Source organism: Carya illinoinensis, chromosome 10 (assembly GCF_018687715.1).
Source record: "Carya illinoinensis cultivar Pawnee chromosome 10, C.illinoinensisPawnee_v1, whole genome shotgun sequence".
Lineage (NCBI taxonomy): Eukaryota > Viridiplantae > Streptophyta > Magnoliopsida > Fagales > Juglandaceae > Carya > Carya illinoinensis.
The window spans coordinates 30,881,971-30,895,163 of record NC_056761.1 but is presented as its reverse complement, the minus strand read 5'-3'; positions in this window follow the sequence as shown (position 1 = coordinate 30,895,163).

Here is a 13,193-nt window from a genome sequence, read left to right as displayed (position 1 = left end):
ATAATTTATACGAAAAAACTGTATATATTAAGATTTAATGGAGACAATAAGAACTAACCATTTTTTTTGACAAGCGATGAAAAGATCGAGAACCCGCGTGATGGTGTATCGTTAAATTTGATCTATTTGTTTTGTTCACTGTACTCCGTTTCTAGAAAAAAGTATTATAATTTTTATTTAATACATCTATTATATATTATTAAAAAAAAGATAGTTGCGAGATTACCTGATAAGCAGGATCTTCAAACAGATCACAAACTTTCTCCCATTCGTTTGGTGGCATTGCTTGGAATGGATTTTGACGCGCCTCTATCGTAGTACTGAACTTCTGATAGTGTGCATGACATCGACCTTTGTACCTCCGGAATGCATTCGACATGAGTTCTTCAATCGTTAGTCGAACCTCCCGCCGACCAAAATTTAGTTCAAACTCGTCCTTCAAAGAATTATAAACAATTAGTATAATTTCAAACATTCGCATTTAAATAAAAATGTTATACAAAGTAACTTATTACCAGACAACGATTTTTGATGTGGTCTTTCACATCTTGGGGAACTTTAGCCCAAGAGGATGTAGCCATTGGTGCATACGTGCGAGTAAGTGTACCAACATAAGAAGCAAGCCAAGCTGCCGAATCCCCAAAGCCACTGGTGTGATCATCAGATATATCAACTTTAATTTTACCCACTTTCCTTATTTTTTCTATGCAGACACCCTTCGTAATGCCTCTAACTCGGCGCTGGTTTACAACAGCTACATATACAAAAATTAAAGCATATATTTTAATTAAATTAATCTTATTTGAAATATATACAGTGAAAAAATACCTTGTTCTGGTTATGGTGACGGTGGCCCACCATTGTTGGCATGTGAAGCACACGGGAATTCGCTAAGTGGTGGGGATGGCTCACGTGTTCTTTTGCGTTTAGGAGGCATATCTGTTTGAAATTATAATAAATTATTATTCGAACAAAATACATGAAATATTTTTATAAGAATTTTACCTACACAAATATTTGTTTGAAAATCATTCGGTATCAGTATTGCTGGACCAATCGCTCTCATCCTCAGTAGACATTTCAGTTGATTCATGTTCTTCCGACATGTCACATTCAATTACTTCGGGTTGAACATCTTCTCTGCGCAATGGGACCATGTCATAATGGCTTAGATCAACAAATAGATTGATGCATGATTCATTTTCTTGATATGCTTCTTCATGGTCTGGACTATCAACTTCTTCATGTGGTTTGTCTGCCTCTGGAATATAATCATATACATTTCTTGGCGCAAATTTCTCGACTATTCTCCATGGATTTCTGAACTTCGGATCATTTAAATAAAAAACTTGATTTACTTGGCATGCGAGAACAAATGGGTCATCCTCATACCATTTGCGAGATGTATTGACACTTACAAAATATTCATCCTTACGCACTCCCAACATAGGTTTTGGGACATCCCACCAATTACATTTAAATAACCAGACCATATATCCCCTCACATACTTTAATACTATGATATCTTCCACAATTCCGTAAAAATCAATATTTTCATCCTCATGGCTTCCTTCGACAACAACCCCACAATTTTGAGTTTTCCTATATCGTTCTCTGTCTGCTGTGTGAAATCTATATCCACGCACCAAACATCCTGAATATTGGATAGCCCGCTTAGACGGACCACATGCCAAAGCATATACTTCTGGTGAGATTTCACCTGAATGTTCATTATATTTCGATGCAACCTACATAAATAAATTTTACCTCATCTTATATCAATATCATATATAAATATGATGACACCTACAAATTAAATAAAGTTTAAAATACTTTCAAGCATAATTTTTTCCCGAATAATACCTTATGTTCAAACCATGAGGCAAATTCTTCTTCATGCGTCTTTTCTACGTCAGTCACACCATTCGTGCGAAGTAGTTGTATATGTTCATTGCATATGTTAATGTGAGTTATTAATTTGTATCAATATATACTATATTATTAGAAATGCACTTAATACTACTACCAAATTAGATGATCATCACGAACCTCAAATACTGTTCAATCTCTTCACAACTATTTAAGACATACCATCGATCTCTTTCAAACTCTCGCCCACATAGGTCATAGCCCCCTTGTGCACCTATAGGACGTACTTTTTGAGAAAACACGGTAAATGCTGACGAAACTCCCATTTGTCCACCTTTATAATTTCGATCTGGTCTCGTAAATCTAGTATCAACCCCATGAAAATACATTGAACAAAATGTATGCCACTCATTATGAATATATGATTTTGCGATCGATCCTTCCGGACGAGCCTTATTCCCCACAGATCGCTTAAGTTTTCTCAAAAATCGTTTAATAGGATACATCCATCTATACTGAACGAGGCCAGCAACTAAAGCCTCACGAGGGAGATGCACAGCCAAATGAACCATTACATCAAAGAATGAAGGCGGGTGCAAACTCTCCAATTTACACAATATCAATGCAATGTCGGCTTCCATTTTTAATAAGGCATCAACTTTTTACGTTCTACTGCAAATATTTCTGAAAAATCTCCCTAATTCTGTGATAGTTGTACGAACATCTGGAGTAAGCTTTCCGCGCACACCAACTGGCAACAATCGCTGTAAAAATATATGGCAGTCGTGACTTTTTAGACCAGTTATCTTCTAATCATGAGGTCGGACACATCTTGACATGTTCGAAGCATAACCATCGGGTAATTTGATTGTCATAAACCAATTACAGAATTTCTTTCTCTCATCACTTGAAAGTATATACCATCCAAGGGGCATATAAGCTGATGACCCAGTATCTTGCAAATGCAACTCTGATCTGATTTCCAACTCTTTCAAATCTTTACGAGAGTTAACTGTATCTTTTGTTTTTCCTTGTATTGACATTAGGGTACCCAAAATATTCTCACATATATTTTTTTCAATGTGCATTACGTCTAGATTGTGATGCAGTGTTAAGGTAGACCAGTATGGCAACTAAAAAAAAAATACTTTTTTTGGTCCAATTCAATTCCACTGCTTGTCTTTTCCTCTTTCGGCATCTTGCATTCTTTCCAAATCTGTTGTCTGGGACATCTGCCAATTGAGTGAGAATATCACTGCCAGAATACTCTGGCGGTGATGACCTACGATCAACCGTTCCATCAAACATTATCCTATTGCTTCGCCATCTATGATCATGAGGTAAATATCGACGGTGTCCCATGAAACATAATTTTTGGCCATTCGCTAACCACTGAGACTGTGTATCTTTGTTATAAACAGGACAAGCCATTTTCCCCTTTGTGCTCCACCCAGGCAAGTTCCTGTATGCCGAAAAATCATTTATTGTCCAAAGTACTGCAGCATGCATTTTGAATTCACGCGAAGCGGCCACATCATATGTATTGACACCCTATTCCCACAACTCTTTCAACTCTTCCATCATTGGCTGCAAATATACATCTATTTCATTTCTTGGTGACCTTGGCCCTGGAATCAATAGAGTCATCATAAAATAAGGATCCTTCATACACTTCCATGGTGGCAAATTATAAGGCATTACTATGACAGGCCAAGTGCTATGAGAAGTGCTCATGTTGCCAAATGGATTAAAGCCATCAATTGCTAAACCAAGACGTACATTGCGAGGTTTTTCAGCAAACCATAGATACTCGTCATCAAATTTCTTCCATTGTAAGGAATCTGCAGGATGAGTGAGAAATTGATCATTTTAAACTCTTTCTGTGTGATGCCAAGTCATATCTTTCGCAGTCATCCGGGAAGTAAATAATCTTTGAAGTTGAGGAATAAGCGGAAAATGTCTTAGCACTTTCTGGGGTACATTACGCTTATCTGATGTCCATCTTGACTCAAGACACACCGGACATGATTCACATTTTGCATATTGCTTTCAGAAGAGAACACAATCATTCTTACATGCATGGATGATATTATAATCAAATCCTAACCCTCGCTTCAATTTCTTCGCTTCATAAAAATTTTGAGGTACTACGTTATCCTCTGGCAGAGCCTCTTTAAATAATTCAAGCAGCATATCGATAGCGTTTGCAGAAATACGACAAATAGACTTTATATGGAGCAACCTAACAGTGAATGACAACTTGCTATGACAGGTGCACTCTTCGTACAATTCTCGTTGTGCATCCTCCCACAATGATCCAAAGTCTTCATTTCCCTCAAATGACTGGGTAGATGTTCCTTCTCCAACCCTGGCACCAAATATGTCTGCGCCAAGATCTCCTAACATTTCAGTCATATCTTCTCCATTATCATAACTATCATCAGAAATATCAACATTTATGTCCTCCGTGTCGATCTTGTTACATTCATCCATCTGGTTGAGATGACTACCAAATCTAACTCTTTGGGAAAATGGTTCTCCATGTAAAATCCAATGTGAATATTTAGAATCAATTCCATTTACGAATAAATGATCCTCCACAGTCGTCATATTATATGAACTAAGTTTTTTGCACTTCTTATATAGGCATCTTATAAATCCTCGACTATCAACACTCCCACAAGCAAATTCTAAGAAAGACTTCATCCCTTGTTCATATTGCTTATAGTCTCGACCAAGTCTATCTCCCAACAACATCCAACTTTTATCCATCTATAAAAGAAAACCACAATCATGGGATAAACACTATCATTCAACTATTACAATACATGTGTTTAATTACCATGTACTTTTAAGGTAGTTGGTGCTATCCCATTTGAAAGACTATCATCTATATCGCATATATACTCAGTCTAAAACTCGTATGTTAGTAAAAATTTCGGCAGCATTTCCCTACAATTCTCTAAGTATGTTAGTCACGATAAGTCGTCGACCCTATTCATGAGCCGAGAAACTTATGAACTACATATTCGAAGAATGTAGGAAAATGCTAAACCAAAATTTAAATTGACTAACACAGGAGTTATAACTAAGTATATATGCCATATAGATGATAGAATCACAAACTGTCCACTTTGGACAATTCAAGAGTTATACCCAAATATTCTTTAAGAGAATATTTGGCCACAACTCTCGAACGGGTCTAAGGTTTAACTGCATGTAAAATAACTATAAAATCCAAACACTCAGTAGTAAACATAACAAGCATAATTCACAAATACATGGGAAGATTACATTACAAGTATACATGATGGGCCATTAAAGATTTTGAAATATTTAATACTTGAGTACTTACTTATGTTCAAATATTTAATTATAATTTTTTAATTAAATATCTTATTATTATATTTGGAGTATTAAGCTATTTAATTAGTGTACTTAGATATAATTAATTATACATTATGTATTAATCATCTTATTAATTGAGTACTTAAATATTTTCACATATGTAATTATAATTTTTTAATTAAATATCTTATCTTGAATATTTAGAGTATTAAGCTATTTAATTAGTGTGCTTAAATATAATTAATTATATATTATGTATTAATCATCTTATTACTTGAGTACTTAAATATCTTCACATATTTAATTATAATTTTTTAATTAAATATCTTATTATTATATTTGGAGTATTAAGCTCTTTAATTAAACTATATCATAGATATAATTAATTATACATTACGTATTAATCATCATAATTAATACATGAGTACTTACTTATGTTCAAATATTTAATTATAATTTTTTAATTAACTATCTTATTATTATATTTGGAGTATTAACTGCTATTTAATTATCACTGCAAATAATAAGTATTTAATTGATACTGTTCGAACAAACACTCTATAAATTCGAATGGAACGCTGGTCGAGTTATATTCTGTTTGAACAAATAAAAATAAATTCGAACGGTATTTAGAGCGTTCGAATTAAACCAACCCAGAAACCAGTCACGAAACAGAGTACAAAACTGAACCACAAAATACAATTTTCACATTCATGATGCCATATTTCAATACAACACATTGAAAACTATATGAATATCCACAAATATGATTATTAAACAACTTAGAAAACTAATAAAACTTACCTCTTGTACTAGCAATTCAAATTTCAGTCAATCCACAATACCTATAACATAAAACACATTAAACTGTTGTTCTATCCCAACAAATAAATGCAAAAAATATTAAAATATTTGTAAACGAAAATCGGAATGAAAAATACAAAAAAAAAAAGCAACTTACCTCTTGTCCTTCTCCTTTCTCTCTCAAGAATCTCTTCTCTGTCAATGCTTTCAAGCTCTCTCTCTCCACAACACTCTCTCACAGCCTCTGCCACGCTCTCTCTCATTTTCTCAATCTTCAATCCGAGTGAAAATGAAGTGAAAGGATCGGATTAATAATATGTGCATTTCCGATCGAACTAAATTTTATAAGTTCGAACGCGAAAATCCAAATACCACTAATTTTTTCCACAATTTTTTCCCATTTGAATTAATATTTTTCCAATTCGAACAGAAAAAGAAATATTCTCCAGCATATACCGATAACTTGGCGCGAATTTTTCCTCCAAACAAAAAAAATTCGTTCGAACATGAATCATATCTATTCGAACTGACATTATATTAGTTTGAACAGATAATTAGATAAATATATAACTATACACATAATACACCCAATATTATTATGTGTATATGTAAAAATTATATACACTATATAATACTAAGTGTCACTAATATCATAATACTAAGTTTCTTATCAATCTATAATATTAAGTATTTAAAATAGTATAATATTTTACTTACAATCACTAATAGTGTTATACTTATAAGTTAGTATCACTATAAGTATAATACTAAGTATCACTAATAGTATAATACTAAGTGATATTAAAGTATAGATAGCATCAAAATATGAAAACTAATAATACTGTAATACTTTATAATATAGTCCAAGTACTTGGTTTATTATTAATATACAAACTAAATATATTAGAAATATGTTTTTTATACATATAATTAATGCAATGTTTTACTATATACTTACTATATTTACTTTATAATGCAATGCTTTAGACAATACTATTTTATACTCATCTAATGCATAATATATATACTATTACATATATATATACTAGTTACTTACAATATATATAAGTTACTAGTATAAAACTCTATACTATCGATATATAATTATCTAATATATATTATATATACTAGTGAGAAATTTTTTATTAGTACTAATACTAGTATTATATACTAGTATTACTAATATAAAACGTATTGTTTTACCTCTTGTACTTATATATATATTTTTATGAAGTATTATATAATTCATTCGAACTTATACCCTTTTAGTTCGAACTTATTATACTTCCGTTCGAACGAAATTACGTTATTTAAGCCGCGAACCAGTTTCTTCTCCATTCATTTCGTGCCTTCTCTCATTCAAACTTACTCTTTGATTCCTCCACCGTTAGCAGCCACAACGCCGCCACCAACTCCGACCAACTCCTCAAATCTCTTAGAACAAGAGATATGGGTTAAATGATCTTTATTTTTTTTAGTTTTTTGGTTAGTTTTGGGGGGGGGGGTCGGATTTTGAATCAATCCGGACCCATTTTGTTGTTTTGGGGCCAAATGACACAACTATAATCGGTAGAAATGATAGGGATTTACTCCTAAATCATTTCTACCGATTAAAATATTGGATTCCTTGTGAAAAACGAATGTGTCGGTTCGGTTCTGAGTCAACTCAGCCATGTCTGTTTGGCTCAGGTCCGTTCGAATGAATATAAATTCCATTCGAATTAAAGTCAAGTCCATTCGAATTAAATTTAGGTTCATTCGAATGGAATATAATTTTATTCGAATGGAGTTTAGGCTAATTCGAATGGAGTTATCTGAGGTCATTCGAATTAATTTTATGTTCATTCGAATGAATTTAAATTTCATTTGAATGAATATAATTTAATTCGAATTGAATTAAAGGCCATTCGAATAAGCAGTTGTCAAACATGACAGCACAACATCATCATTCCTCTAATTCACTTTAATTAGATCACATATATATTTTATACATCAACAGTATACTAATGGCAAGCAGCAGCGGAAGAAAACATTCCAGACCCCAGACATTCGAAAGTACTTCCGCAGCTCCTTCTCAGCCGGCCGTTAGGCCTATACTAGTTGAGCGGGAAATCATTCTAGGTGACTTCCGTGACCTCACTTGGGAGGGGCGGAGCATACATGACATCATCACCGATCGTGGATGGACCCCGATCTGTCGACAGAGGGGCACAGCATATCCTGAGATGGTTGGTGAGTTTTACCGTGCCATCGGTGAGTAGTCTGGTGATGCTCTATGCGATAACTTAGTGGTCCGAGGAGTGAGTATTATGTTCTCTCCCTGCGTTATTGCTGAGTTTCTAGATTTGCGGCGAAAGCCCAGTGCCTATTCTGCAGCAGCAGCAGCGAGAGCAGCGACTGCACCATCTGGAGAGGATACAACAGTCGCATCCTCATCGCCAGTATCGGATGTACAGATCATAGAGCTGGATGCTAGCTCGGATGATAGCGAGAGCAGTGATGAGGTACCTGATGATGGTCTCACAGACGATCAGGTTCGTGACCTAGTGCGAGACCCTGAGGCTCTTCCATATGATGGCAGTAAAGTGATCCGACAGACCGACTGTATAGCATTTTTCAGAATGCTTAATTTGATTGTCGGGTATAACATTGATTCAAAAAAACACAAGACTGATTTCGGGATCAAGCGGGCTAGATTTTTGTTATGGTTAGCACAGGGGGAGCCGATTGATCTGGCATTATATTTCTTCCTCCGCATTCGCACAGAGTCACGCTATTCGGGTGGAGGTAGTCTACCATTTGCGCTTTTGATATCTAACCTCTTACTCCATTTAGGGGTTACAGTGACTTTGACTGAGCGGAGGTCGCCACAGATGGGGTCCGTTAACAAGATCACATTCAGTAAGAGCAAGGGTCACTTGTCGAAGACTCGTGCAGTCCTACAGGATTAGCCTCCGCCTACTGATCCAGCTTCTACTGCTGCTGCCCCTATTGAGAGACACCCTGTTGGGGTTACTCCAGATGAGGTACGAGCTATATTGGCGGACCACCGCGACATTTTATTGAGGGATTTCATTCAGCCCATTGGACCTAGAAGGACGCTTGCAAACTTTATAGGAGAATTTTGATTTATATAATAAATAAATATTGTTAGTAATTGTTTTACTTTTTTATGTTGTATAGAACGTCTCACTCATTTTGGAATGTAATTAATGCAGTATAGTTTTTATTTTTCGTGTTTGCTAGCCTCTTTATTGTTAATTATATTTTCTTCTCATTATACTTAATGTTCACGATAATTGAAAAAATGACATTATCTTTAAATTAATATTTAGTTAACTAAAATATTTTTAAATTAATTACATAAAATTAATTTATGAATTTGTAAATATTTTAATTCATTGTAAATCATAATATATAATATATAGAACTTTTTATTTACTTTGGAAATGATAAAAAATTAATAGAAAAAATATGTATCCTTACAATTTTAACAATATATCTTTTCAATTAAATAATACCGTTCGAGCACGTTAATATTAATTCGAACAAATAATATTGCATTCGAATTAATTAATTTTCTGTTCGAATTAAATTTAATTAGTTCGAACGGTATAGATTTTTGGAGACAACCTAATTCGTTTCAGAATTTTCAGTTCGAACTATTATATTTTAGTTCGAACGGATTTATAAGGTTTTCCATATTTTGAGACGAAATTAAAATTTCGTCTCAGAAAAGTATTTTTAGGGATGAAATTAATTTCGTCTTTAAGAAATTTCGTTCCTAAAAATTAAATTTCTTGTAGTGTAGGAAGAAAAGAAAGCAAAACTCGAGTCATTTCAAGGTTTGAGATTGCTTAGCCATAATTAGACTACCTGAACCCAAGATAAAAAAAGTTAATATAGAAAGCCATTGAATGCATCTTTTCTTCTTTAGGGTATGCACATCAGAATATAGGTTATAGGTTTTTTTAATCCAGTTATACAAATTTCTTTGAAAGTAGGTTCATCAGTTTAATTCTATTTTCTATAAATAAAATGGGGAGACCTTTCAAATCACTTTGAAATAGTGATAAATCTAGTTAATCTACATAACCCTTTAAACTAAGGGGTAAACGAACCAAAACAGAATTTTTTTCGGATTTTTTTTTTTTTTTTTTTTTTTTTTTGTAGTTGGTAAAAGGTGCAAAGGATCCATCTTGTAATCAAGTTTGATTACATGTATTACATGTTGTAATTAATATTGAATCTGATTTTCTGAAGAGACTATGAATTAAGTCTCAAGATATATATAACTTCATGAAAAGAAACTATTTGTGATGCTCTCAGTTCCTGCTAGTGGTTTGGTGGGAGGTTGAGGTGTTGGAATATGTACCACACTGGTCACATTCCTCGTTGTGTGTACGGTTTGTGCATGTGTCATGTGCTTGTATGCTCGGCGCACATGGGTGTAAAAATTTCGAAATGGAAAGAAAAGGGTATGAAATAAAATTATAAGCCCTTGTTTGGATTCAGAATTCAACTTATCCAAACTCATCTTATATCATCTAATTATTACAACTTTTCCAAATTTCTAAATAAAATACAACAAACAATTCAACTTTTTCAAATTTCAAAACAAAAATAATATTAAAAATAATATTTTATTCAATTTTCAACTTTTATCTTAACTCACTATCCAAACTTCCCAATGTAAGTACCATAGAATTTACAAACATCAAACTTAACGACATAAATATCCATACATCATGAAAATCCATCATAAGCCCCCAAGTTGTTCTCCAAGTCTCTAGAACTTAAATAAGTACATATCTACTGGGTCTGACAAAAAACGAGGACAGGCCCTAGCCTCATTCCTCTAGTTGATTTTTTGGGGAATATAATCTTTGGCAATGGAGTGAAGTCTAATCCAGCTAAGATCTCTTTGATAGTAGAATAGCCTATGCCTACTTCATTCAGGTCATTGAGGGGTCTCCTGGGACTTACAATCTATTATAAGATGTGTATAAGGCAATATGGGTTGATTGTAGCCCCATCAGTTCTGTTGTTAAAAGAAAAACTCCTTTGAATGGATTGAAGAAGCAGCAAGGCTTTTCTACAGTTGAAGTATGTTGTCACTCACCCTCCTATTCTGAGGCTACTTGACTTTTCCTATGATTTTACTATTGAACGTGATGCTTATTGGGTTAGGGGCTCTTTTGATGCAGGAGGGTTAGCCAATTGCCTTTTTCAATAAGGATCTTAAAGGGACAACATTACTTCTGCCTACACATGAGAAAGAACTATTGGATTTAGTTTCTGCAATCGAAAAGTGGAGGACATATTTGTTGGGGAAGACTTGTAGAGTAAAAACAGACCAGCAAGTTCTTGAGTATCTGTTGGAGCAAAATGTGGAAACAGAAGCATGACATAAATGGATTTCGAAGTTAATGGGATATGATTTCATAATTGAATACAAGAGAGGGAAAGAGAACAAGGTAGCAGATGCCTTGTCAAGGAAGGTGAAAGAAGATACTGCTGCGATAGTCTTAATTTATTTTCCTACACCTCTTTGGATAGAAGAGTTTAAGCAAAGCCACTTGCTATCCCAGAAAATGCACGAGATTTATTCTCAACTCTAGCAAGGTGGAGAAGGTCCTTAACATTATTCACTACAGAAATGCTTATTACTTAGAAGGGAAAGTTAGTTCATGTTGTTCCCTTATCACCCTTGAAGGGTAAAATATTATAGTATATCCATCATAATCCACAGGCAGGACATGTGGGTTATCACAAGACCTTGCAAAGAGCTAAGATGGACTTTTATTGGAAGGGAATGCGTGAAGACATTAAAAAGCTTGTTAAGGAGTGTGACATATGTCAAGTTACTAAATATGAAGCTCTCCATATAGCAGGATTACTTCAACCATTGCCAATTCCTAAGTCACCATGGTTGGATATATCAATGGATTTCTTTAGAGGCTTCCCCTTTCACGTAGATTGAGTGTAGTTTTCTCAGATGTAGATTGACTCAAAAAGTTTGCGCATTTCTTTCCACTCTCTCGTCCCTATACAGCTAGCAAGGTGGCTCATGTATTTTTTTTTCTGGTATGTTCAAACTCCATGGCATGCCAAAACCAATTGTTTCGGATAGAGACCCAGTGTTTACAAATTCTTTTTGGAGAGAGTTGTTTCAATTGCAAGGGACTTCATTAGCCATCAGTTCAACCTATCATCCTCAAACCAATGGGCAAACTGAGGCATTAAACAAGATTTGAAATGATACTTGAGGTGTTACATTGGTAATAAGCCAAAGGAATGGAACGTGTGGATCCCCATGACATAATAGTGTTATAACCCTACAACTCCTTCCATTGGAGTCTCTCCTTTTGAAGCGCTGTATGGATATTATCCTCCCAAGCTAATCACTTATGTTCATGGAACAACTGTTTGTGCTGCAGTAGAATAGAAGTCAAGATCAAGGGAGAAAACTTTTGACACTGTTGAAAGAAAATTTACAAAAGACTCAGCAAAAGATGAAGTTTTTTCTTGATAGAAAGAGAACCAAGATGAGCTTTAAGATTGGTGAATGGGTATTTCTAAGGTTACAACCTTCCAGATAGAAAACAATAGAAATGTGCCATAAAAAAAAAAAAAAAAAAAAAAAAAAAAAAAAAAAAAAAAAAAAAAAAAAAGAAAAAAAGAAAAATGGGCCAACAAATTACTCCTCTGCCTACACTACCACCGATTGATCAAGAAGGGAACATTCAACTTGAACCTGAAGCTATACTTGAAAGGCGTATGAAGAATGTGGAAAATCATGCTATCACAGAAGTACTTCTCGTTACGTGGCTCGATGCACCCTTAGATGACAACTCTTGGGAATTCCTATGAAAGTTGTGCAACCTTTATCCACACTTTGTTGGCAAGATTCTTTGAAGTTAGGGAAAGCTTGTCAACAGCCTTGCGGTCGAGGCTCTTAAAGGAGGAGAGAATGTCAAGGGAGGCATAAAGAATGCGGATAAAATGCAGGAAGAAGTATCAAAAATAAGAGAAGGAAGAAGAATAGTTTAATGGCGCGTAACAGGTTAATGAAACTGGACGTATGGAAAAAATAAGTGGTGCATTTAGTAGATTTAATATGGTGCGTTAAACTCTTGTAAAATGATAGTAACAGACTGATTGTTTATAAG